The sequence below is a fragment of the Strix uralensis genome, chromosome 8, assembly GCF_047716275.1.
Source record: "Strix uralensis isolate ZFMK-TIS-50842 chromosome 8, bStrUra1, whole genome shotgun sequence".
Taxonomy (NCBI): domain Eukaryota; kingdom Metazoa; phylum Chordata; class Aves; order Strigiformes; family Strigidae; genus Strix; species Strix uralensis.
Window position 1 is genome coordinate 10,791,955 of NC_133979.1, and position 26,860 is coordinate 10,818,814.

At 55.4% G+C, this 26,860-nt stretch overlaps 1 protein-coding gene across 1 annotated transcript in view; it reads left to right on the forward strand.

The window, feature by feature from the left end:
• PIK3R3 (phosphoinositide-3-kinase regulatory subunit 3) overlaps positions 1-26,860 on the forward strand; it is an 81,731-nt gene that overhangs the window by 18,420 nt on the left and 36,451 nt on the right. The window lies entirely within an intron of this gene.

Below are 26,860 nucleotides of genomic sequence, written 5' to 3' on the forward strand. Positions count from 1 at the left end.
TCTTTGCAGCCCCTCAAAAGGTTTGCAGCTGTTTTCTTGCTTAATGTCCGTGTCGCTGCTCTTTGGTCCCAGTGTGGTGCAAGCAGGTCCCGCTCCCCCATTTTGGGGGCTCGGTAGGTGTGGGTGCTCTTGGTTGGGGACTGCTGCGCAGCTTGTTTTGGTGAACAGTGATCTGGATGCAGTCTGGGAGGAAAAAAATACCAACATAACCATAAAATGGCAGGATGGTGCTTGCTACAGGATCAAATCCAGGTTTATGATTTTTGACTTGCATTTAGTTTTCATACGTGCAGAATCGCACTGTGTCCATTGATGCACTGCTCTTCCCCCATGGGGCATTCCCAGGATGGGGATGAGGATGGGCACTTGTTCCCAACCTCTCCATGTGTGGGAAAGGACCCAGAAGCGTGTGTTTTTCTGCAGATGGTAACGACTCCACCCAGCCTTCACCCCCCAGGACTGCAGTTCTGCCCCTTTTATTACCAACACATGCATTTGCCTCCAGCACCTCTTTGCTCTTTACTTGTGCTCTGGTGGTTGAAGTCCCAGGTCTCTGCTGGCCACCTTCTCCTCGCTTCTTGGTGGCATCTCATGTCCCATCCGTGTCCAAAACCAAAGTGCATGCCCCTTGTGCCCTCTGCAGCACTCCAAGGATGGGAGGCAAGCAGTCCATTCAGTCAGGGACATACATGGGAGGGAGGAAGGGTGCTCAGTGAGCAGAAACCGCAGACCTTGAGGACCACAGAGATCCATCCCTGTGGGATCCCATCTCCAGGCAGCCACCGAGATCCGGCTGTGTCTCCACACAGAGCTGGCCAGACCCCCAGGAGGCACAATTGCTTCCAGCCCTCCTGCTTGGAGATATGTCAGCGCTGGTCCCAGTGAATCCTGTCTCCTTGTGATGTATCTGGGTCCTTGTCATCACCCTGCCTCCCTGGGGGGTGGCCGGGCCAGGCAGGATTACGATTCTTAATATTCCTCGTAAATCAGCCCTTTCAGACCTGTCATCTTATTTATTGCTCTCCCCCGAGCTCTCGCCCACGAGTTTGTTGAGATCCGTATGTCTCTTCCACCCGCTGATCCAGATGTTGGGCAGCTGCAGCCCGGCAGTCCCCGGGGTCCCCACTATCGTCCCCAGATGCTGTGTTGTCACCGGTTGCCCCCACCCCAAACTGAGCAGAGGGGTTGGGCAGGATCCCAGGGTCCTTATTCCCTTTCTGGGCTAAAATCTCCCCCATGGGCATGTCCCCACATGGGTACCCCACAAGTGTGGGGCAGGGCATGGGGCACCTGGGCTTGCTGCCCCACAAGCTGCTTCACTGCAGGACTTCAGACAAGTCCTGCCACCTCCCCTCTCTTCATACCTAAAAGCAAGGATATTATTACTTGGCTGTCATCACATTAGGATGTTGGGAAGCTTAATTAAATGCCTGCAAAGCGTTTTTGAGAGCTGTGGATGAAAGGGGCTATATATAAAGTGGAAAGAATTATTATTAGCGGTGGGGTCTATGTCCCAGCCCCACTCCCATCGCCCTGGCCCCGCTCTGCCGCATCCCGGCACCGTGATTATTTTCGTGCGTGTGTGGAGTTGTGGTTTTATAATTATACATGTAAAATAGCTATAAATACCCTGCAATAACACGGCGGGTGTGTGCACATAGCACAGTAATAGGAGTCGGTAGCTGACATGGAGGAAACTGCGGTGTGACCTCATTCTGACTCAGGCATAAATATACCTCATGTGAGCGGGCGGCTGGGGGGGTTTGGGGCATTTGGGGGGTTTTGGGGGCCACTTGCGGGCTGCAAGGACAGTGGCTGCCTTGGCAGCAAGGGTCATGTTTTGGGTGAGGTCTGAAGCTGGCTGTTAACCCCGGGGAGGCTCCTGCAGTGTTGGGGTCCTCCCTCTCCTATGTGTTCTGGGGCTGGTGGTGGAGGCTTGGATGTGAAAATCATCAAGAATAAAAATGTAAATTATGAAATCTGGTTTCTGGAGGGGCTGTCTTGGGTGGATTTGCTGTTGTTGAGTTTGTGGCATCCCTTCCCACAGGCACTGCTCCTGGGGGGTCTCTGCAGCCACCCGTAGATGGGATGTGAAGGGGAATGGCATGGGATGGGTCCATGATGGCTCCTGAAAGCTCTTCCTGGTGACTGTGATACAGCACTAGGGTCGTGCTGGAGGTACTAGTTTGCATGGGGCCATGCACTGGTTTGCACAGGCAATACCACAGATCAGTGGGAAAGCTGGGACAGACCCTGGGGCCAAGTGGCATTTAGGCCACCTTGCTGAGCTCTCCAGCAAGCCCCCAGCTCTGGGGAGCCACCCCCAGACCAGGGGTACGGGGACATTCCTCAGCCCCATGGGGACCCAGAGGGGGGCACACAGAGCCCACAGCAGGACCCCAGAGCCTGCCGGGAGCTGTTTCCCAAGCAGGGTGAGGGGGCAGGGGAAAGCAAAGGGAAGAAGTGATGCAAATACCAGCTCAGCTGAAGGAAGATGACTTCATCTCCTTTTCCTCTCCTGGTGCTATTTATAGCCACTTTAATTTACTCCCCTTTGCTTTATTATCTCTCCAGCAAGCCGTTAGCCCTCAGACAGCAGGATGCCTTTACTCACTATGCAGCACAGAATTCTGAAAAAAAAAACACCACCACCAAAAAATTCCAAGAGCAGGGGTGGGAGGCAGGGAAAGGCAGCAGAGCACTGGGGGCAGGAACGTCACTGTCCTGTGGCATAGATTTCTGGAGAAAATGAGAGGATTATGACTCCTTTTGGGGAAAATAGTGAGAATCGCGTGAGGGAAATGTCCTCTTCCTCCTTCAGAGCAGTGGCTGGAGGGGACAGGACTAGCAGTGCCAGGGTCCCCTCCTCACGCCAGGACAGGCACTGTTGTTTTGCTGGACTCTGCTGAGGCAGGGGCACCCCCTGCTTCCCCAGGACCCCCAGCCCAGTATAATGCCATCGGGTGGGGATCAGGCTCCAGCACCCAGCCCAAGCACCTTGAAAACACCTTTCCAAAGAGCAGGTTTAGCAGACACATGCCACAGGGAAACTGAGGCATGGCCTCCCCATGGAGTCACTCTCCCAGCGGCTCCAAAATCTGGTCCCTGGTGGGGTCGGTCCCCAGATGCCCAGCCCTGAGCCCAGCACCATGGCACCTAACACCCCAGCAGGGATGGAGGCCATAGGGATGTGGTGGGTGATTTCCCATCACATCTTCTGATGTGACACGCTGGGCACTTCCCAGCCTGAGCCCCATGCAGGCACCTCTGTGACAGCATCGCTGCCGAGCAGGACTGCCACATCAAACCAATCTGACTTTGAAGTTTTTAATTAACTTTTTTCCTGTTTGCTTTCTTCTGAATCCAAGAGAAAAGCCCATCCTCTCACTCTCCCTGGCTCATGTGTCAGCATGTCACAGCAGAGGTTGCAGACTTGGATGTGCAGGGGGTCAGGAGGGAGCAGAAGGCTTGCCAGGAGGGGCCAGCCTAGGGTGGGTGCAGACCCCCACCTGTCTGGCATGCTGGGGACCATGTCCAGGTGCTGCCCTGCCTGCGCAGAAGCATTCCCGCACAGCCACAAGCATCCCACTGCTTGGCGTGGCACATCAGCTGCAGGGTGCCTCTGGTTTGCATGACTCCTTGGTGTTTTATCCCCTTGGGGCTGCCGATGGGGAGCTGATGGAGGTTAAAAATAGCCAGGAAAAAAACCAACCAAAAACCCCTGGATGGAGGGCAGCATGGGGAGGCCATGGCCAAGTGGTCCCCTGTGCCGAGACATCTGGTTCTCCCTCCCCTAATCTGAAAATAATACAGAGAAAACAAATTAATGGAGGGGGGTGGGGGGTGGGGGGGGCAGGAGGAGGAGAAAGAGCCAGAGCCTAGCCAGCTACAAGAGATAGGGAGAGCAGCTAAAAATAAAAGATCCCCGAAGACGTGAGGAGGAACATGACAGGGATCCACACTCCTGCCGTCCCAGAAGGCGGCCTTGTGCCTCTCCAGCTGCTCTGCAGCCAAGCCTGGTGAATCTGGAGAGGGAAAAGCCTCTGAGATGGGCAGCAGCAGGGAGGCAAGAGGTGCAGAATCGTGCCATAGAGCAATGCTCCCACCTGCAGCAGAGGATGGGGGTCCCCCAAGCACCCAGGGCACCCAGCTGGGAGACAACCACTGCCTGACCCACTTGCAGGCAGCTGGTGGGCAGTGGGATGCTGCTGGGAGACCCCAGGGGTGCTGCCTCCGCAGCTAATTTTATCCTGTGTTCAATTAATCATGGAGCGGGAGTGGATTGCAGCATCGTGGCAGGCCCAGCCTTTGCTGGTGCCTCTGCCAGCTCCCCTGCCTGCCCCGTGCTCACTGCTGGGAGGGCTTGGAGCAGGGGCTGGGGCATACCCCCACCTTGTGATTTTGTGCTGAGGAACTAGGAGTGAGAACTAGGAGTGACCCTGTGCCATGATCCCCTTCCTCCGGTCAGCTTTAAGTCCCACAGCAGCCTAGGGACAAGGGGATGGGAGGCCACCCTCGGCATCTCCTTGTGCTTCAGTTTCCCCTCCTGGCTGGCAGAGGTGGCTTTTGCCGGTGGGGTTTCTCACTTTGCCTGTACTGCTCCAGGCAGGCATTTTCCCAGCACTCCAGGGCCCCAGGATGCCAGACAGCAGTGACACCCAGCAAGGGATGTTTCAGCCAGCCCAGACCTCTGCCACCTGTGGCAGCCTCTTTCCTGGGGGTCACCAGCTCCATCCCCTTCCCATCCTCAAGCTCTGCAGGTGGCCATGCCCAGACCACAGCACAGTACCACCAGGCAAAGCTGGGGCAGGAGCAACTGCATTGCTCGGAGACCAGCAGCTTCCCTGGCACGAAGAGGGACCCTGGCAATGCTGTGGGGATACAGGGTGCCAGCCCCAAGGTCCCTCTCTCCCCATTGCAGCCACAGCCCTGCTCCACTGGTCCCAGTGTCAAAAGCATGGCACGGTCCAGCCCTCTCCCGTGACAGGGGGAACGGCTCCCAGCGGAAACATGGCTCAGCTGGGATTGAAACCCTTTTCCTCCCTGCACTGCGTGGCCGGAGCTGATAACGGGCTGGATAACCCCAAGCATTGTGTGTGCCGCCAGCCCATGACCTGTCAGGGGTTTTGCTGCCAGAGAGGAAACGCCGCTGCTTGGCTGGCTGGATTTCGGAGGGAGCCTCCGTGTGTGCCAGCAGCGAGGCGCAGGGGCTGCTCTGCCATCTGAGCAGCCTTCCTTTCTTTCTGCTGGCATCTGAAGTTTTGGGATGGCTCTGTCAGATCTGTACTGGTGCAAGCCCAGGCCGCTGTGTCACCACATGCCGGCCAGCTCTCGGCTGTATGGCTGCGAAAGCTGCTGGCCTGGAAAACCCAAGGGTTCAAGGAGGTTGTGTGGTGTGGCCAGGGTTTGGCCCTGGGGGTTTGCAGGGCTCTCTGGACAGGGTTTTGCGCCTGTGACACCCCTGTCTGCTCCAGAGGGCAGCTCCCAGAGGCCAGGCTGGCTGAGCAAACCCTCCCCATCCTCAACAGAGCCACTGACTTTGTTGTCACAGCCCAGCCAGGGCTGGCTCCCTCCTTGTGCCAGCTGCTCGCCGAGCCAAACTGCAGGAGCACGTGTGCCAGCGCATGTGTCCTCCCGGCTCCTGCCCTCAGACACTGTCTGGGCTGGAGTCACACTTTCTGCTCCAGTGACTGGCTAAACACCACCAGTGGCTTCACAAAAGAAGATGGGAAGGGTGACAAAGCGCTGGTCACACCGCCAGCCACAGCCGGTTTTCCAGCTTGGCATCAAAGCCAGGAGCATCCTCTCCTGCGTGGTGGCATTTGTCCCCTGCAGCCTGCCTGGCAGCAGACAGGCAGCAGCATGTTGCCCTACTGCCCTTTTGGTCAGGAGATGCCAGAAAAAAGGGCAATGCTGCCCATGGAGGATTTCATGCTGGAGCAGGAGGGCTAAAGGGCGGCTGATCTCTCCGTGATCCCACCAGCACCCCTGGACCCGGCATCCCTCGAGAGCATCCCAGCTCTTCTTCAAAGGGGTGGGAGGAGGCAAGCGGCCTGGCACACACACATAAGCAGTTCTGGGGAAAGGCAGGAATTGTGCTTCCCAGAGGGAAAATGAGTCACGGGGGGGATGGCAGCGCCATGCCAGCAGCTGAGCGCAGGACCAGGATAAGCGGTGACTGTCAGCTGCTATCCGGGAGGTCAGGCAGAAATGCTCTCGCAGGCCTTGCCTGGCTTTAAAATCTATTAACGTCATTTTGCCATTCGAGCCGAGAGCCGCACAGGCAGCAGAAACGTTCAGGCATGGCTCAGATCAGAGCAGGATTTCAATTACAGTAATCAAAGGTGACACAGATAAGAAACCCCTGGTCTATAAAGCTGCGACAGCTGTCCTCTGGCTCAAACCAGCACCCATCCAGAGTGGCTCCATCAAAATCACTGAAGTGGTACTAGGGTAAAATTGGATTGTGAATCCATTTTCATCTGCCGTGGTGGAAAATGCTTTCCCTGTGCTCCTTGGGGAAGAAAGCCACCTTCTCAGGGGAGCAGCAAGGGAGGAAGGTGCCAGACGTGGAAGAGGGGACATTGTCCCCAGCGAAGCCACTGATGGCCACTTGTAGATGATAGAGGCAGCAGGAGGAACAGTTGGGATGCTGGAGCATCACGGATCTGCCTCCTGCTTTCCCCTTTCCCCTTCAGCCTGGCACCGTGAGGATGCTCATGGCTGAGGCAGGGATGTGCTCAGCTCAGTGCTAGGCTCCCTGGAGCGATGAGCAGCCCTCTGAGCCCCACTGCAGCGGGCTGGAGGGGGAGAAAAGCCCTGGAGGGGCAGGAGCTGGCACCCTCCTCTCCCATCTTTGTAAATGCCTGATGTGGTCCTGTTGAGAAGTGCCACAGGCACGTTTCCAGTGCGTGACCTGCCATCTGTGCCAGCCAAGACCATGCGGGAGTGCAAGGTGAACATACCAGGAGCATGTCCACCCTTCCCACCCGCTGGGGAGGATGCTTACAGGGTGACACCCAAAGCAAGCTGCCTCCTGCTCCTGCCTCTGTCATCACTTGAATGTGTCCCTGTTGAACACCCCCCCCACACACACTGCTTTTGTCTCACATAGTCTGGGGCTGCAAAGTATCATACATAGTATGGCAGCAGGGCAGCAGCAGCACCATGCATGTCAGTGTGCTGGCTGAGGTCCTCTGCCTGCCACCTCTGACCCCCTCACCCCTTCGAGCTCCCACCCCCAGCTCCTCACTGCCAGCCCACAGACCCACTAGTGATCACCGCCACGGCCTTGCGGGACCCTGGATGTGACCAAGCCATGGGGGCACCCCCTGGGTCCCGCACACACAAGGGGCCCTTTCTGCCCCCACCCCAGCGTGGCAGCAGCTGGCCAAAACACAGCAGCTCTTTCTGTGCCCATTGGCCCTGCTCCAGCCTGGCTGAGTGTCAACTGCCTGGCCACGGCATGTCCCCCCCCGGTGCCCCCCAGGGAGCACGAGCCCTCTCTGGAACACTGCGGGGTTTGTGCTGGGTGGAGGGACTGAATGGCGGGTCTGTGCGGCTGGGGCTGCCGGGCAGGGAGGGAAGGCGAGCCGCTTGCCTCATCTGTTTACCTGGAAGTGGAGATCGTGGCCAGGCCCGGCTGCCGCTGCGGCAGACGCTTTCATGCCAGAGCTAACGGCATGGGGAGTACTGGGCTGCACCCGTCCCCGAGCAGCCGGCAGGATGCCAGCAATGGGGATGAGGGCAGGGACCTGGCAGTGCTTCTCTCCCTCGATGTGCCCGCATGGTGCTGGACCCTCCTGCCAGCTGCAGCCAGCCGGGGAGGGATGTGGGGATGGAGATGGGGCCCAGGCCATCAGAGGGGTGGGCAATACTGCTGGTCATCCTCTGCCCTGTAGCATCGCTGTGCTCCAGGGCTCTACAGGTCTCCCCTGCATGTGTCCCCATGCTGTCTGGGTCCTCGTCCTGGATGTGTGTCCCCACACTGTTCATGGGTCTCCATCCCTTGCATTGTGCCCCTGGACTGGCAAGGTCCCCATGCTGGCTGCGTGTCCCTTTATTGGCTAGGTCTCCACCCTGGCTGTTTGTCCCCATATTGTCTCCATCCTGCTACGTGTCCCTGCTCCATCCTTAGCTCTCTGTACTGGCTGTGGGGTCCCACAGTGGCTGTGGACACCTACACCAGCTCTGTCCCCATGCAGGCTGTGTGTCCCTGCACTGGCTGGGTCCCTGTACCAGCAGTGTCCCCAGGGGGACATGGGGGACACTTAGCAGCTCCAGAAGAGAGGGGTCACTCATGCAAGCGGCAGGTTTTGTCCTTGTGTGATCCAGGCCTGATGGCCACACACGAGCTGCCGGGGAGGAAAAGGGGACAATAACATCTCCATCAGCGCGGGGATTAACAAAGCTGGTTTGCTGTCCCCAGGGTTCAGGTTGCCTTATCTGTGTGTATCTGTTCCTACCCAGCCACTGCTAGAGCTGCTCCTAATGCTGCACAGCTAAACCCAAAGGCTGCCAGATAGGGCAGGGACTGCTGCCTCCACCCACACCCTGCCTGCACTGGCAGGGCCAGAGGCAGGGAGCTGTGCCATGACCTGCTGCTCTCCCCAGGCCAGCTGATGCTGGAGATGACCAGAGGCCCAGGGCAGAGGTGCAATGAGTTTGGCATTCTCAGTCTCTCACAGTAGTACGTGCAGGGTTGGGAGGCAGGTGCTGGCATTGCCTCTTATCCCGACCTCAAGACTCAGTGACCTTCCAGTTCTCCCAGCAAAACTGTGTCTGCCCAGTTCATCTCCACTCATCCTTTCCTTCAGCTGAAAGTGTTACTGCCCCATGGCCAGAGCCTGGGGACTACACCAAATCTCTGGGAGCTTGTGGACGTGCTTTGGGGTCACCAAGCAGATTCCTCCATCTTTTGGAAAGTTCTGACATTTGGGGAGGGGTGCAGGTGATGAAGGAGCTGGGGTACCCACAGAGGCTGGCATCTCACTGAGCAGCCTGCCACCACATCGTCCCCAGGAGACACGGGGCTGGGGCTAGACCATTTGACCTCACACCACACAGACGTGGCTGCAGCATCCTTGCTAAGCATCCTCTGCTCTTCCCAAGTACCTGGAGGACCCACAAGTCCTGGCTGCCCATCCTCAGTGCTGTCAGCAGGGTGCCCTTCCACTGGCCTCTGGCACCCCTAATTTCTCCATCTTGCTTTGGCCCTTCCTGCCTTGGGGTGGGAGGAGCATCCGGGGCCGTGCTTCGGCACCATCTCAAATTCCACCACAATCCCAACCTGGCATGCACAGTGCCATGGCAGTGCCTTTATTTTTTCAGCTGCTTCCCTGTTTTCTTTGCAACTGGGCTCTTTCACTGGGTGACAGTGATTGCGGCAGTTATTTGGGGAGGGCTCAGCGTGCCGCTGAGCAAGCAGATTGCAGCGTGGTGCCCAGACCCAGGACCTCACGGTGGCCTGCCCTGTCAGGCACCTCACATCTCGGATGGCTCTGACCTTCCCCAGCCATGGCACAGGAGGAAAAACATCGCACTTTGGCTTGGAAGAGACCATTCAGCTCTGCACACCCCAAAGTCACCCTGCAGCCTCAAAGCCACCCATTTCCCATGGGCTGTACGGCTCCATGTACCACAGACATGGACTGCCCAGACTGATGTCCCCAAGGTCACCAACACTGCCAGAGCTCTCGGTCCACAGCAAGGTGGTGCTGAGCTGCTGAAGCAGGCGCCCAGCATTGCTGGCACTCCTCTCACTCCAATGCCCGTGCCTCCCACTCCCAGTCTGTGGTTTCTCCAGAGCATCTCTGCTGTTGCCTCCTGACCCTGCTATACTGGGATTTAAAGCTATGGGGAAGGGCTGTTTCGGGAGCAGCCATAACTGTCGAGTGGTTGCACATTTCTGAGGGGAGCTCTGCTCCGCAGCCTCCAACAGCTGTTTCTGCAAGAGCCTTAAATTGAAACATCTGGAGTGTTTCAGAAAGAGAAACCTGAGTGTTTTGGGGTCCAGAACAATTCAAAAGATCCAAGACAAATTCACGAGCCATCAGGCTTGACCTGAATCTGGTCTTTTCAGTGAGAAAGCCAAAAGCCCTCATCCAAGTCATTTCCTCCCAGCTTTTAGTGGGATTAGAACTGCAGTGTCCTGCGCTGGCAGGCATCCCCCCATGACGAGCACATCCAGCCCCTGAAATCCCTTCTCACTGGCCCCAGAGTCCATCTCGGCATCCCGATGCTTGCTGCTGCCATCATTTCCAATTTAGACCTTCTCATGGCAGACACCGATATAGAAGCACTTTGCAGGATGGCGCTTCCCCTCCCCAGGGAGCCGGCGCCGGCACTTCACTCTTCCCGCTCGCCAGCTCTGTGGAAGACCGAGGAGCTTGAATTACTTTTTTCCAAGAAGGGTGGATTTGGTTTGCAGAAAGATAAGGGCTGGGGAGCAGTTGTTCTGCTCTGCTGAGCCTTTTGCCATCTGGAACAGCTTTTGGTTTCCTTCTGGATGCCTCTTCTACGACCTGTGTCAGCAGGGCTGGGAAAGGGGAGAGGGCATTGCTCAGACCCTGAGGAGAAGGGAGAGGAGATAGAGCCAGGGGACACATGGGTCTGTCCCTGTGCACCCTCTTTGCAGGGGTGGGGGAAAGTCAGCCCGGACAAGTGGAGAGCTGGTTTAGGGAAGGGCTTGGAACAAACCCCACTGTGCTGGTCATGGAAGTTCCCCAGTCAGCCCTTCCATGGGACATGCCTGCTCTGCCTGAGCTGCTGCCTGCCTGTCCCCTCACCGGGGTGGTTGCAGTGAGCTCCTGCAGCCACTGCTCCTCATGCTGCATCCTCCAGCCCAGGGGAGGGGAAAGCCTCATCTTCTCCATCCTCCCTCTTTCTCTCACAGGGAGAAAAGTAAAAGCAAAGAAGTCATCACCAGGGTTGGATCACCCAGGATAAAAGTGGGGAGAGCTCTCCCCAGGGCAGGGTCACTGCTAAGCCCAGTCCCCTAGGTGATATCTAGTGATATCTAGTAAGGGGTTGTGCTCCTGCAGCTACTTTGTCCTCAGGGAGGTCATAAAAAGCACCTCCCAGTGTTCCCGCTGCCTGTTCCCACAGAAGCTGTGGGACAACTGGGTCTCCTGGGCACGGTGCTCCTCTCAGCTGGAAAACACCCCACATAGCTCTGCCAGGGGGTGGGTGTCAGCACCCATGCCCACACAGCTCTGAGCCAGTCATGCCTGTGCCACATGTCAGGGTCCCCTAGTCCCCACCGGCTGCTCCATGGCTCTGCGCCAAACATTTCCTATGTGGTGGCTTTGAATTGATGTCCCCCAGGCTGACACCCAGCTCGGGACCACTCTGTTGCTGCCGGCACAGCCTGTACCATCCTCAGCATCCAGGACTTGAAACCACAACCTCTCGGTGAGCATCCTCCCTGGAGAGGCTGCTCTCTGCAATTAATCCGGGCATGTTTTATGCTAACGACTCTCCCCACTTTAAATTATAAATGGCCCTTGGCATGTGTGCACACAAACACACGTGCACGCGCAGAGATCCTTTAAGGCCATCATTAGCTGTAATTAGCGGGATCTGTCACTCATCTTTGGCAGTTAACGATGAGCCCTGAGTCAGAGGAATCCGGCGGCAGATAAAATAAACACGATTTCAAACAGTTTGGAAATAACAAGCCCTCATTAATCAGACAAGCCCCAAAGGGAAGCGCTTGGAAAAAGCGGCGGCTTCTTTGCCATTGCCGAGAGCAGGGCTGGGTGGGCTCCATGCCGACCCCCACCCTCCCCAAACCCCCCTTTCCAGCCGGAGTGGGAGGCAGGATGCTTTCTCACTTGGCTGACTTCATGGCATGGCTCAGAGCCAGTCAGCTCGAGCAAGAGGCCTGAAAACCAGTAAAACCCACCCAAAAGGGCTCCTGCATGATCCCCCTCTGAATGAAAGCACCCAAGGTAGGATCTGGCTCCAAGGTGCGGGTGGGGACAATGTCAGTGCAGGAGCTCAGCTCTGGGTGCAGATGAAGCAGCTGTGGAGCAGCACATCCCATGGCCAGTGCTCACCCCAAGATGTCAAAGGCTGCCTGCTAGGGGTGTGTGAAAGCAATGGGACCATCCCCAGGATCCAGCTGCACAGGGCAAAGAAAAATTTGGAGAAGGGTCTGGTACAAGGGGGACATTTCCTAGGGAGCAGGGGGAGCTGGGGAGGTTTCTAGCTGTCACAGCTGCAGCTAAATCACAGCAAATAGGAGGGGAATGGGACACACGAGGCTGGATTATATTACAAAGGAGCAGTCCATCATGGGGTATTTAAAATAATCCGCTTAGATGCACAGTAGCAGATTTGGAGTGCTAAGGGAATTGAAGGCGCTGTGGCTTTGCAAGACTGGATCAGATCTAGTTAAGATGCCACTTAGGACAGCACATCCCATTCTGTCTTGCTGCCCCAGGGGACAAGCACATGGCACCCGAAGTCCCTGCAAGGCCTACCCCGCCCCACTGAAGAGGCGCTCAAGGTGCCACTAGCTGCATCAGGATGGGTGACAATGTCCTGTGGCATCTCCCTGGGAGAGGCGGCAGGTTTGGGTGGTGCCAGCCCCAGAGCACAGAGCTACGGGCTGGATTAGGTGCAGGGCAGGGGATTCCCATGAGGGGCCAAGCCTGCAGAGAGGTGAAGGAGGTGTACTTGGTGCTCGGGGTCCGGGGGACATTGGTGTAACTCAGTGGCACCTTCATGCCAAAGCCAGCTGCCTGGCAAAACAGCTCAGACCAGGGCATGCCCACAAGGGAACTACACCCACACTGCAAAGAGATGGGAGCTTCCTCTGAGGGCATCCATGTGGCATTTGCAGCTCAGCTGGGGCTGGGGACCCGGCATGGGGTCCCTGGCAGGCTAGGACGTGGGTTGCATGCGGCTCTTGGTACTTGCTTTGCATGGGTGCTAGGGTTGGGGCTGCTCTGAGGACAGGCAGCCTGTTCTGCAGGGATGGCAGGCAGGCTGCTCTGTCCCTGCGTGGGCTTGCAAGCATCACAGCATGGCCAGTGGCTGCAGAGGGGGGTGGCTCCTAATGCCACAAGCTAGAAGGTCCTCTGCTGGAGTCTGGGATCAGCCTGGTGTGGGTAGGAGCATGTGCTGTCTGAGCATCCCTGAGCATCCTCACACCTCTCCTCTGAGCCAGGCTGAAAGCTCAGCCCCAGGGAAGCCAGCTCAGCCCGAGAAAGGGATTTTATCCCAGAGACTTCATCCCAGGCAGGCATTCCCCCAGAAGAGCATCCTTCCAAGAGCAGACAGTGTCCATTTTGGGCTGGCACCTCTAGGCTGCTCTGATCCCAAGGGGTTCAGCCCATAGTGGCCCTGCAGAGCCAGACCCAGCAGCAGCCTCTTGGAGCTGGGCAGCATGGCCAGACATGACCCTGGCATGGAGCTGGCCATCACTCTGCCCATCCCTTTGCTCTCAGGGAGAGCAGGACCCAGGAACATGCCCACAAAATTCGAGGCCATATGACAGATTAGGCCACAGGACTGCCTGTTCCTCTCCTTGCCCTTAACCTGTGCCCTCTGTCCCCCCGACCCTGCTGCAGTGCTGCGCTCAACATGAGGGCTCACTCCTGCAGGTTTAAACACTGTCCCCAGCTCCCCTGAGCATTAATCCCAAGGAGGATTAAGGTTAACAAGCTCTGGAGCCACCCAGCCCCCATGCCTCCTGGGATGGACCACTCTGTCCTGGCCCCAGAGAGGGCACAGCACTCTGCTCTCCCCCTGGGACTTGCTGCTGTGTCCCCCAAGCCCCCCAACCTCTCCTCCACCAGCATGCATCGCACGAGAGTTGTGCAGCACATGTTCGTCTCTCCCCAAATCAAGTCCCACAGATCATCCCTGGGGCTTTGGAGGCTTCCAAGCCTGTGAGCATCTTCTCCCTGCCCCCTGCAAGCTTTGAGGGGGGGACCAGGGCAGGTATTAGCTTCTCCCCCCTACTTCTCCCCTGTCCCCTGGGTGCTGTGCTCCGGGTCACTCATTCCTAGATAGCTCTGGATTCATGATGACTAGTTTAAATGCATGGAAAATACCTTAATCCCTGGTAAACCCCTGATCCCTGCCTGCCTCGTGCTCCCTGCAAGAGTCCTCCACTCTGGCCATAATCCCCAGGGAGAGGTCATCTGCACACCCTCCAGTCCTTGGGAAAAGAGACCCTCTCCAGGGCACTTACAAGCTCCTGGGGCCAGTGCACAGGTGCTGGTTATCCTTCCCCGGTGACTCCTCTGTCACCTGCAGAGGACGGTGGGGACAGGGCCCCCAGGGATGCTCCTGCCATGGATGGCAGCATGGGATGGCCAGGGCAGGAGGGGTCACAGGTGAAGCCACCCTCCTGCACCTGCCTTAGTGCCACCAGCTCTGGAATAAAGTTTTTTAGAGAGAACTAGGTAACTGTTACCTATTTTTATATAGTTATTATTTTTTTTAATTTGTTTTGGGTTCCTATATGCTTCACAGTGATCAGAGCCCCCAGCCTCCCAGGTCTCATTCCCTGAAACCCCTGCCCCATCCCATCCATGGGGGCTCCCCAAGGCATGGAAGTGGAGGAACCCCTGGCTTGTGGGGTGAAAGAGGGCCCTGGCTCTGCCCCCAGCCCCATTTCCCCAATGCCGGGAGCTTCTGCTGCCTTCACCTGCCCTGACCCACGGCCCCGTGAGCTGTAATCCTCCTCCTGCTGCACCCGCAGGATCAGAGGCTGCCAGTGCCAAACCCATCCCAGAGACACGAGGGCACTGAGAGGGGATGATAATAAACCCTAATGACACCCTGGGGAGAGGAGGAGGAGGGTGACAGGGTCTCCCCAATCTCTTGGGTCTCTAAATAGGCAAAAGGAAAAACCCGTTTGCATAAGTGTCTCCTATATTTATAAGAAGCAAAGACAATGCTGGGATAGAGACTGAGCTGAGCTTTTAACCAGCCAGATTACATTTAGCAGAAGCATTTACCTCTGCCTCTAATCCGCCTGCCACAAAGACTTGCTAACTCCTTCCCGGATTTAACTGGAAGGCTTGAACTCTTCCCACAGAGGAGAGAGTTAAGCCCGAGCTAGTGCTGAAAGGCTGTGGGGGCCAGGGTCAGTGCTCCTCCCCAGACACACCAGGTTTGAGCTGGATGTTTTAGCCCCAGACTCAATTTTTTTCTGGCAAGCCAGTCCCACAGGCAGGACAGGCAGTAGAGGGGTAGGTGCCAAGAGCCCCTTGGTCCCTGGGAGCTCAGTGCTGGTGGCTTCAAAATCAGAGCCTGTGCAAAGCAAAAATTTGGACATTTCCAATCAAAAATCACTGCTGTTTAAATGCAGAGCAGAAGAGAGAGCTCTGAAGGAGCCACCTGGCAGGCGCAGGCCCTCTTGTTTTCAGCTGGATTTCTTGCAAGAACAGAAAACATCCGCAGCCGGCGCTGGGTGGCTGGGGCAGGCGGGGGGAGGAGGCTGCTGCAGGATACAGCCGTGCTCACAACACCCGTGACCAGTGTCCCCTGGCTCCCCTGACTCCCCCACCCCACCTCAGAGCAGCCATATCCTCCATCGCCTGTGCTGGATCAGGCCCATCGGTCCTCAGAGCCCAGGGCACCGATGCCTGCCGGTAGGTACCAGCACTGTGGCTGCATGCAAGCAGGGTCCATCCCTTTATGAGTATTTCCTCACAGGATGCTTTACCTCCACGCCAGGGCGGGGAGAGACAAAAGTCCCAGCCCTTGGCCCTGCAGCACACCGCTATGGCACCCCACGGCACAGGGACCTCGCGCCACTGCCAGGGGCCGCAGTGCCCCATTAAGGGATTTTGGTGGGAGTCTTTGGGGCACAGGGGTACGATGCAGCGTGTGCTGATGTCACCGAGCTGGCTGGTGTCGGGCAGCACATGGCTCTGACAGTGTGGCCAGCACAAGCATCTCTGTGGCAGCCCACAGCCCGCTAGTGCAATCTGCCAGAAAAGACGGCCCAGATGGGAAAGGGGCCAGGAGAAGGGCTGGAGCAGCCGCTGGCGCTGGCACGAGCCCGGCTCTGCTCCACAGGGTCTGGCCCGAAGGACTGCACACCCTCGGTCTCACCCTGCGTCGCCAGCGCTAAGCCCCGAGTGCCAGGTCTGCAGACTGAGCCGGGAAGGAAGCGTGAGCCGAGACAGCAGAGCCAGGGCCGAAACCTCCCCTGACTTCTGGGAACCCGGCAGTGCCAGATATTTCCCTCCCGGCATGGCTGCACAGGAGGGGACGGCGAGTCCCCTCAGCCAGACTTCGCGCGCTCTCCCTCCATCCAGCAGCACCTCCCAGGGAGCAGAGAGGGGTGTGAGCCTCCAGCGCAGCCCAGGCCAGGGTGACACCGATGGCCACCATGCCACCACCACCGCCCCGGCACCGGCTCCTCGCACAAAGGCCGGAAGGCGGGTGCAGCCGGGGGGTTTCCCGGCTCAGCCGAGGCCCCAGAAGCCCCGGGGTGGAGCGGCTGCCAGCCAGCAGCGCCCAGCCTGGCCTCTGCGTGCCTTTGCTGAGCTGTTCAAGCGGTTTCTGTCACAGTCGGGGCTTTCCCTGCCTTTCCTTTGCTGGCACAGCCAGCTGCTCCTGTGCCGCTGCAGTGGAACCAGTATGGGGGGGTGGGGGACTCCCCAGGGCATGGCAGCAGCTGTAAGCGCTCCATCCAGGGTTAATGTTCACAGCGTCACCATCCAGTGTTAAGCTGGGTGGCAGAAAGCACCTGGAAAGAGAAAATCCACCTCATATGTTTCCGAACTTGGTGCTGGGGCCTGCGCCGAGCTGCGGGTGCCAGGCTGCAGCGGTCAGCAGCGGCGGGGCGAGCGGCCACAACGGCCCTGGCTGCGGCGGAACCCGCAGCTGCACTGACGGGGCAGGACATTGGCCCCCAGTGGGTCTCAGACCCACCGAGAGGTTTGCTGCCCTTCAGGATGTGTCTTGGGGCAATCAGCTGCTCCGGCTGTGGGGTCCCGGTGGGGACAGTGTGTGTAGGGCTCCGGTGGCAGGCGCAGGTCCCCGTCAGTGGTATCCTTCAGCCTCCTGTATGCCAGCTTCCAGAAATCACCTGAAATCCTACATTAAAGGTGCCCCTAGCACCTTGAAGGCATCTAGGCAGGTTTCAAGCCCACCTCCTGTGTTTGTCCCCTGCGGTGGGTGAGCTCCACAGATGTCACCAGGTACATGAGGACACTTTGCAACCAGCTCCATGCTGGGATGGGGGTTATTGCTGGAGAACAAGGAAGTATGATTTGGTCACCACAGCTTTTGGGTGATGAAGACAGATCCTCTTAGGATTGTTGCTTTCCTAGTCAAAGTGCAGGGCTCCTGCCTCTGCCACACTTTGTCAGCTGCTGCTTGGCACAGGGCTGAGCGATGGTGCCCACGGGCAGTGGTGGGACCCTCCTGTCTGAACCTACACAGTGTTTCTGAATCTCAGAAACTCTGGTTGTGCTCTGCCATGCCTGCCAGCCACTGGCTTCCCCAAAGCCTCCTCCCAGGGGAAAAACTGCCTGAATTTCCCCTTGGAACAGCACTGCACACTGCAGGAGCAGGAGGGGAAGGGGGGCCATTGCAGTACCACAGGTCAGAAGGGCAAGGCAGGTTTCCTTCCTCACTGGCAGACCCAAATTTATGGTGACCTAGCCCTAATGTGAGCAGAAAATTAGCCATCCCTAATGACAAGCTCCATGGCCACAGCCCAGCATCCCATCCCTGTAGCAACACCCCTGCTCCAGCTCCTCCTCCCACTCACGACCCAGTCCCAGGTGAGTGTGCCCCAAGAGGTCCAGCACGCAAATGAGGGGGGACAGACCAGAGGCAAACAATTGTGTTTCCAGGTTATGAGGTAGCAAGTGGTTCTGCGCCATCAGGATGTGAACAGCAGGACCTGGCTATGGAGAGAAACAGGTTTGCAGGCAGGAGGGGGTATGTACCACCATGCATGCCCCTCTCCCCTGCTCAGCCCTGGCAGGGCTGGTGCCTGTGGGTGCAACTCCATGGGCTCCAGAGTTAGATGAGTACTGCAGAAATAGTGAGAACCAGCCCCAGCCAGGGGTTTCCAGCCAGTACGGAGTGGGGTGAGCAGGGTCCGGTGTGTGTGCATGTGTGTGTGTGCACATGTGTGTGTATCTGTGTGTTAAACACACCCAGGAGCCCACACCTGTTTCACCACTTGTATTCCTTGTCCGCTGCCTCCCTAGCAAGCAGCCCACCAAATTTCAATGCCTTCACCCAACCAAACAGCAGCAAACTCTGGGAAACGCTGTTCCTGCGGGCCGGGGCGGGCAGACAGGACTGCAGAGCCCCCCCGCTCCTCTCCTCCAGCCTGCCGGGCAAGGGGCCAGCTTGGCTCCCGCGGCCCTTTCTGCAGGCAGGGCTGGTATGTTCACCACAAGCTATAGATGGCCTGGCTGCCGCTTACAGTAAATCTGAGTAAGTTGTTTTGGGCTGAGCATTTGAAGTCCCACAGGCAGCAAACCAGCCGTATCCTACTGGCACAATCATCTGCCGCAGGCGTCTCCCGTTTCCAGCGCAGCCCTTGGCTTTCCCAGCACTGACCCGCTGCACGTCAGCCCCTGTCATCCGCACGAAGCTGCTTTCCCAGGGCTTCCCCACCTTCCCGGAGGCAGCCGATGTCTCGGGGAAAGGAGCTACATCTGCCGTCAACCCCCCTTGCTTTGGCTCTGGGTGTGCAGGAAAGCCGGCAAGGACGGGTACTGGGGCATTCGGTACATGCCAGTATGGTCCCAAAAACCGCTGCCTGGCCACCCTCTTGCTGCTTCTTTCTCCCATGGCTGCCCTCCAGCCATCAACTGCAATCTCCGGTGGAGAGACAAGGGGATTTTTCTGCTTTCTTGGGTGAATGTGAAATCTTTGCCCCTGCAGTGGCCAGCAGATGAACCTGAAGGGCCACTCAAGCATTTATTTAAGGGCTTAAGTGGGATTTACATGGTGAAGATGTCTGCTCCAGCCCTCTTCATGGATGGGTAACTCCAAGCATTGGGAAAAAGCAAGATTTGGCTTAACCAGAAGAGTTTCTCTGAGCCCTTGGGTTTTGCATTTTTCTCTCCATTATCCACAAGGATTTTCTGCCTACCCACTTGTTAAGTGAAAACCACTGAGGGTCTCATGTCACCGGTGACTGTGAGGCTTGGGGCTGCAAGGACTGTTCCACACCTCACTCCACATTTGCACCCCGAGGTCCAGAGGAAGGTGAGGTAGGTGTTGGTGAAAGATTCAGCCCTATCTGTTGAATGACCAAGAAGCAGAAAGCAAGCAAGGCACTAAGTCACCCAAGGACAGACCAACTCCCAGACGCTAAGCCCTGCCACCCCTGACCCAGAAGCCCAGGGACATTGCCCCAGAGTAGCTCTGCCAGCCCCACGGCGTCTTCTGCATTTGTCCCAACCCTTCCCAGCACGGGAAAGGATGCAAAGCAGACATAGGCAAGGGATTTTCCAGGGTGGGAGCTTGCTCCTAGTCTGTTTTTTCAGAAGCATGCTGCAAGCTTGTGAATTGGAGGTATTTTTCAAGTTGGTTCCTGCAGTGGAAGTGATCAAATAATTGTTTATGCACCCGTCTGGCCCAACGGCTCATGCCCACAGAGCAGAAACTAGCTGTCGAGGCTGCTGGGATGTGGTTCGCCCATGATGCTATGGCATGTTTCTAAGAGGAAGATGTTGAGGCTGCAGGTGCCTTTCCAAGGCAGACCCATGCCATGGTCCAGGCACACTGCTGGCCAGTTGCTGGGCTGGATTTGTGCTGCCTTTCTCTCCATGGAGCCACAGGAGGGTTGCACCTGGCAGCAGGCTTTCCCCTGGTCCACTTGCCCAAGAGGGTGCTACCAGCATCTTCTCCACCCTTTGTCCTCTCCTTCCCCCTCCCAGCAGTTTGCAACTCTGACAGCCCATCTCTGGCTCTCCCCACCTCCCCGTGCTCCCTGTGCTGGAGCAGGCATCCAGAACAACCCTGCTGCTCCAAGTGAGGATGGAGGACACGCATCCTCACGGAAAAGTCAGGGTGTCCCAGCGGCAGCCCCCTCCAGCCCCCAAAATGATGGTGATGTGAACATTTCTATTCAGACCAATCGTTTTTTCAGGCATTTGTAACTCCCTCTGATGTTTTTTTCTTTTTCTCTTTCTTTGGGGTTGGAATTATTCTGGCTTTGTGCAAAAACCAACTCTGGAGTGCTTGGGGAGTGGAAACCTCCCATTATACTTTTGAAAAATAATATTAATTTTCCCTCTCCTTTTATGAAGAGCTCTCTCCCCAATGGCTCAGGACTGGAGGTAGTCATTTGATGTGGAAATAGCCCTTGCTGAAAGAGCCCTTTTGATGTTTGATTTTCACAGGGCCAACTCCAAACCAACCATGGGGGGCACCGGGTGCCGGTGGGGCTGGGCCCCAAAGGGTGTCCAGGAAGGAAGCGGGATGAAGGGGCGGTGCTGCCAGACCCTTATCCTGCCTGTCTGCCCTTTCTCTGAGCAAGAGGCAGGTGTTTCCAGGCTTTCAAAGACAATAAAACCAGAGGGATTTCCATTCATGAAAACTGCCCTTGGCCTGATTCAGCTCCAGGACGTAAGGCGGGTGTCCAGCCTGCAGTGAGCTGGTGTGACAGATGCAGCTCTTGGCCATCCATGCTGTCTCCCCTCTGACAACATGGTGGCACCGAGCTCTGCAGTCCCTTAAGCATGGCTGTGCTGGTCCTCCTGCTGCCTTCTGCACAGCCATGCCCCGCTGCCTGCCACTGCCTGCAGCAGGAGCCCGTGGCTCCGGCTAGGAGACTCTCATGTGTCCTAAAAGCAGGTGTCTACCCCTTTGCCCAGTGCAAGAGAGATCTGGCATATCCCCATCAACCACAGAGACAAGAGGCAAGTGCAAGAAGCAGACTTTGGCCTCAGTTGCAGGAATGCAACACCAAAGGGAAGGAGAAGACACGTTGGCTGATCCCATCACATGCAGGGCTCCGCAAAATGCCTGTGCTGAAACACACCCGCTGCAGGGAGACAGGGCCACGGGGCCGTGCCATAAGCAAGAGGATGATGTGCCTGAGCTTGGTGTGTGTGGTGGTAGGGCAGGTTAGCCAGAGCACCACAGACCCGGACAGCATCTGCTGGCAACACCATCCCCATCCTTGCTGTAGGGACAGAGGGGACAGTGAAGTGGATACTTGCTTTGGGACCGAGCCACTGTCTTGGGGTGCCTCTGGTGGCAGGGCACCTGGCCACCCGTTTGCTTCTTTCAGTCTGACATTGCTCCTAACTCCTTATTTAGTGGTTTTAGTACCCACCAACTTTGCCTCCTGTAGGGCAGCAGCAAGATCTTCTCTTCTTCCCCTGCCTCTCCCTCTCCTACTGTTTTCTCTCATTTAATTCCTCAGAGCACTTTTAAGAGGCTGTTCATCTGGGAGGTATCACATAAAACAAAGTTGTATTATGTATGTTTGGTCAAAGTGAGATAAGAGCTTCCAAGCGGCGGGGCAGTAAAGGTGGCTTCTTCAGGTGTTGGCAGCTCTCACAGAGCACACAGTGTTCAGGATGTGTTAACCCACTGGCCAGGATTTGCATAGGTACAATATCCCTCTTCACTTTCTGGCAGGTTCTTGGCCTGGAAACTGTTGTATTAAACCTTAGATCAGTATGTTGGCCCCGTAATCAGTATCACGCTATTTACTTTGTCTCTCCCCTTTTCGGAGACAATACACATTTTATGCTTTGTCAGCAGAAGGCAGGGCGAGAGCTCACCCTTTGGGGTGTCCCACTCCTCTTGGAAGCTGCAGGCACCCAGTGCTTCGGCAGCTGCCGGCTTTGCCTACGCTCTGCAAAGAGCTCACATCCAGCCCGTGTTCCTGGCACTGAGAAATAAAAGGGTTTGCACTTTGTTCTCTACTAACCTGTGTGTTGTGAGAGAGACCCGGTCACCTTTTTACCCAAAAGTTTTGTCCTTCGTAAATTATGAAGATGTTGCAAGTTTTGTCTGATCCTTGAGGAACAAAAGAACTGCTGGACATCTGGAAATCCTGGACGCAAGCACTGTGCCAGCACAGCTCAGCCCTAAGGCACATGCTTAGCAAGACCAACGTTCCCGGGAGGCGGGGGACGCGCTGCACATGTGCTGCACAGTCCCTCTCTGCACGGGCAGTAAAGCTGATGCCTTCCAAATGCTCTGGATTTGTTGCACGTTTGGAGGACATCTGTGCAGCATAGGCACTGATGGGCTCAGGCTTCCAGCAAATGGCCGAAGGATTTACCTGGTGTGCTGGGAAGCTGAACTTCATGCTGCGGTGGCTGATCTGCCAGCATGTGTCCACCGACAGCTATGCCACTGCAGCTGGGACTTAGTGAATCTGTGAAATTTTGGGGTTTGATGGTGATAAAGTCTCATCTGGCGATGCAAAGTGGTGTGGTGGTTTGGAGGGATGAGGGAGGTGTTTTCCTGCATGTTTCTAGAGGATGCCTAGGACTGCACAAGGCAAGCGTGGCAACAGAGACATGGAGTGAGTTCTTGGTGCCTTAAAGTCCACCTGCCCTCCAGAAAATTAATATTCTTGTCTTGGGAACCAGTGTTATTCAACAAAATTCCCCCTTTGGGTTTTGAAATCTTCAGCAGGGAAAGAACCTTAATGCGAAAGACAGACAAAAAAAGGTCTTGAAGCTGATCTGAAAGCTGTCTTTGCTCAAGCCCTCCCTGCCCATCACCTTGGCTTGATGAGGAAGGCATCGCCTGTGCTGGTTTTTAAATGATCGCCCTACACAGTTCTGTTTGTTTTATTTCCCTGCTTAGCGTTCAGAGGCTGTTCTTCTTGCACTTATTTACTGTAAAGCAAAGAAAGCCAGGGAAAATGATCTCCAAAGCAAATAGAGCCATGTTTCCATTTGGGAAAACTTAGAGGGAAAGCGCGTGTAGCTAAGCAACAATGCATGATGGTAAATGGGTCATTTTCCAAGGCATGAATTGCATGTGGATAACTGCAAGGAAAACAACCCCAGCCAACACACTGCCGACGTTTGAATTCTTGGCCTAAGAGATTAATAAGAAATGAGATGACTTTTCAATACTCGCAAGAGCTCCCTAGGTTGTTATGGGGTTTTTCTCCCACTTTCGACCTCCACTTAAACCTTGGGTGGGAGCCTCCATTGCTGTAGCTGGACAGAGTTCTGAGTATAGATGCGTTGCACCGAAGTTCCCTGGACCCGAAGAGTGATGGGTCAGCTCCACCACATCCCAGGGAAAGGGACAGGCACAAGGGAGGCCCATGGCAGAACTGGGGACTCACCAGTGAGAAACTTCCTTCTGTTTAGGGCCAGAGTGAAGCCAGCATTCACTCATGCGTTAGCACTGGAGCTTGATCTCAGCCTCCCCCCAGCAGTACACAGGGATGGCTTTGCTCACTTATCCTCCCTGTGAAACTAGATAAATCTCTGTTGCAAGAAAAGGGGGGCATTTTCTTACCGTGGGGTAGCATGTTATGGATGTACGAGGGTACTAGTACTAGGATAACACTAGCTATGGGATTATAAAATCGTTCGGGAAGCCAGGAACAGGAGAGTTTGCTGGAAGATAAAAAAATGAGATCATGTTTGGTTGGGGTCATAACATCCACATCACGTGGCTGATGCATCATAGGTGACAGTGCCTGGCTCAGCCACAGCTGAAGGGTTAGGGAACCCATCAGCTTTGCATCCTAGGGCAGGAAAAACAGTGTATTGGGTTTGTTTTTTTCATAATAATAACAAATGTACAGAGTTCAAACTTTGCCTTTGCAGAAGTGACCACTCATCTGGTTTTTCCAGAATTCCTCCTACCGGGAACAGTGCCACCTTCAAACCGATGCTGGCAATTCAGCCTGAAGGTCAGCAAGTGGGATGGCAGCAGAGCAGGGACGAGACCTTGCTTTTCCTAGACATGCCATTGATTTCCTCTTCCTGCTGCTTGCATCACTGGCTGTGATCAAAACATGCACTGCCATGTTTATTAAAAAGAAAGTTATTGCAGGAAGGTTTGGGGATTATTTCTTTCCTCCATGAATAAAGTTCTACAGTTCTTCTTAAAATCAGACCTGAGGAATTTACAAAGTGGTTATTGTACATTCCTTGGGAAAAAAAAAATCTGAGCAAGTAGTTCCAGTGCATTAAAGCAATGAATAGAGGAAGTGAAAAATATTTTAAATTCCTTTACAGTGTTACATTTCAAAAATGTCCTGGTTTAGGATATTAGAACTGGGCGGGGGGGACTTTTTTCTCCCTCTTTTTTCCACTCTAATTTCTCTGAACTTGTTACAAGTCTCCTTCCATTTTGCTCACCATTTCCAAGCGATTAAATAGAGAGAGGCCTGGAACGATGACAGAGATGTGAAGTGCACAAAGGGACCGGAGTGTGGTCCGATAATTCTGTAATTGGAGCTGCTCGAGGCGAAATTTTTTTCAAGCCAGTGTAAATGGGGATCGCTGAAACCCTTAACAATCGGTCTGTCAGGCTGCTTCTTTAATGGATTGCTCTGTTTAACTCTCTCTGTTTGTCACTGGCAAGATGACAAGAGAAATTAGTGTACTGGAAAATATAAGGTAACTGGCAGCTCCCTCGCCCGGTTCCACGGCCCTGCAGACCCCGGGGTGCCGCAGTGCCGGAGCCCAGCTCACCGGCTGCTCTGGCACCTCTGTGGAGGAGAAGGAGGGGAGCTTGCAACCTCCTGCCCTTCCTAGGGGTAGGAAGACCTGCAAAAAGACCCCACGGCTCTGGGACTGACATAGTGAAGAGTGTGTGGGGAGAAAGAGGGGGGCCCCCCCATGGCTGTGGGGTCCCTGAAGCACCATGCACAGCTGGCTGCCAGCCAGGATCGGGGTGGGGAGAGGACCTAAGCGTCCTCCCAACGCCAAGCCACAAACCTTTCATCAGCTGCAAACCGGCTTTGTCTTCTGCTTTTACACCACGGATACTTCCTTTGGTTTTTTAAGCGCCATGGGTTAATGTCAGTCCTCTGGGGGGTTGGGTGTAGGGTGAGAGCATGTGTGTGTGAGTGTGAGTGCGCACAAGCACGTGTGAGTGCGTGCAAGTGTGCTCTGCTTTGGAGATGCTCTGACACCTCCATTGTTCGCAGCCAGCCTCTGAAATTTGGCAGCGACGTTGCCCCGAGGCTAGAGATGTACCTTTCGTTTTTCCCATGAAATTCCATTCTGGTTTGGCTGAGTTATAAAAAAAAAGTTTGAAAATCGCCATTTCCCTTCTGCTGCCTGCATTCTTCAGGAAAACTTTGGCAGCCTGTCAAAACAATAACTGAACGTGAACTTTCTAAAGAGCTGGCCCGGTGCTGTCTGCCAAAGCAGCAATTCAGCACAGCTCAGCACGGCGTGTCCTTTCCCTCACCCCCCCTGTGCCCACCCCCTTGCACACCCCTCCCCAGGCACCCTTTGGGCAGAGTACGGGGTTGGCATCCGCTGCCTGGCTGCAAAAGCCACACACACCTCCTCTCCCCTCGAAAGAGAGCAGCTTTCCACTTCCGGCCCCGACCGTTACTCCCGGCAATTTTGGGGGCAGAAATCTCTGGAGCAGTGAGGACAGGCCAGTCCAAACCCTGCCGAGGAATACTTTAGGTCCAGCTGCAATAACCTACATTGTAGACATTTATTTAAAAGATCTTATTCTTTTTTTTTGTAATGTTATTTCCTATGTTAAAAGAATTTTGTTTACAGTGGGAAGCCAAGTGCTTTTAAGTTAGGAAATGCCTAATGTATGATTCCTCGCAAGTTCAACCCCGTGTGCATGCACTGTGCTACAACCTTTACGTACGTGAGCCCCTATTTCAACCTCTTTCCTTGTTGTGTGGACATGGGAGGGAAGAGGGCCTGAGCTGCTCCGACAGCTGTAAATAAGACACTTCCTAACGTTGAAGTGTTTCATTTGAATGTTCTTGCAGACCGCATATTATTCTTTAATACAGGTTTTTAATGCAATGTATAATTTTCAAACCAAAGCACCCAACTTCAGCACACTTGCCAGAGTTTTTCCCTCACCACAGAAATGCGGCTGCATCTGGGGTGGAGCGAGGCAACTGTTTTGCAGCCTATTAGGACATAAAATGACTCTAAAGCACAGAGGCGGCAGCGCAGTCCTTGTTAAAAGCGCCCATTACATTTCACATGAAGGTGCAGGAGGATGTGGGGAGTGAAACTGATGCTACTTCACCCTTGCAGGGGTTAATACTTTTAAGCTGGTGGCAAACATTTTATGGTCCTGGGGTATTTTTGGGGATCAGATTGTACAGTTCAAGGGAAAGATGGCTCAGGAAGACAGGATGAACCCCTGTCTTTCCCATGACCCCTTCTCCTGCCAGCAAGCCTCAGGTTTAGCTTACAGCAACTGAGCCACACTGAGACCCCAGAGGCAGCATCTGAGCCAAGGAAGACCAACCCTCCTGCCTTCCCTCATCTCCTCATCACCAGGAGGTGAGAAACAGGCAGGAATAATCCGTTAACTAAACCAAACTACCACAACTGGTTGTTCTCATGCTGTTACTTGCAAGATGTGGCTGCCCCCTGGGAAGCTGGCCACCAATTACGGCAGATACTCCACAAATCCCAGTGTCTGTGCAGCGCAAGGCTAGTAATTTTGTGAGCATTTACTGCCAGCCAAGGAGTTGTCCTTTCCGAGGCGAACACAGCTCTACCTTCTACAAACTCCCTTCCAGCAGGCCCTGAGCTCGTGCTAATGGTGAAGCTAATATCTGGAGCTTGGGAGTGGCCAGGAACCTCCAGCCTGCCCCAAAAATCTCTCATCATTTTAGTGCGTTTGGCTGGCAGCACTGTGGATTCAGTCCCCCTCCCTCCTCCACCCCTCCAACTATAAAAGCCTGTTGTGGCCTACATTCAGC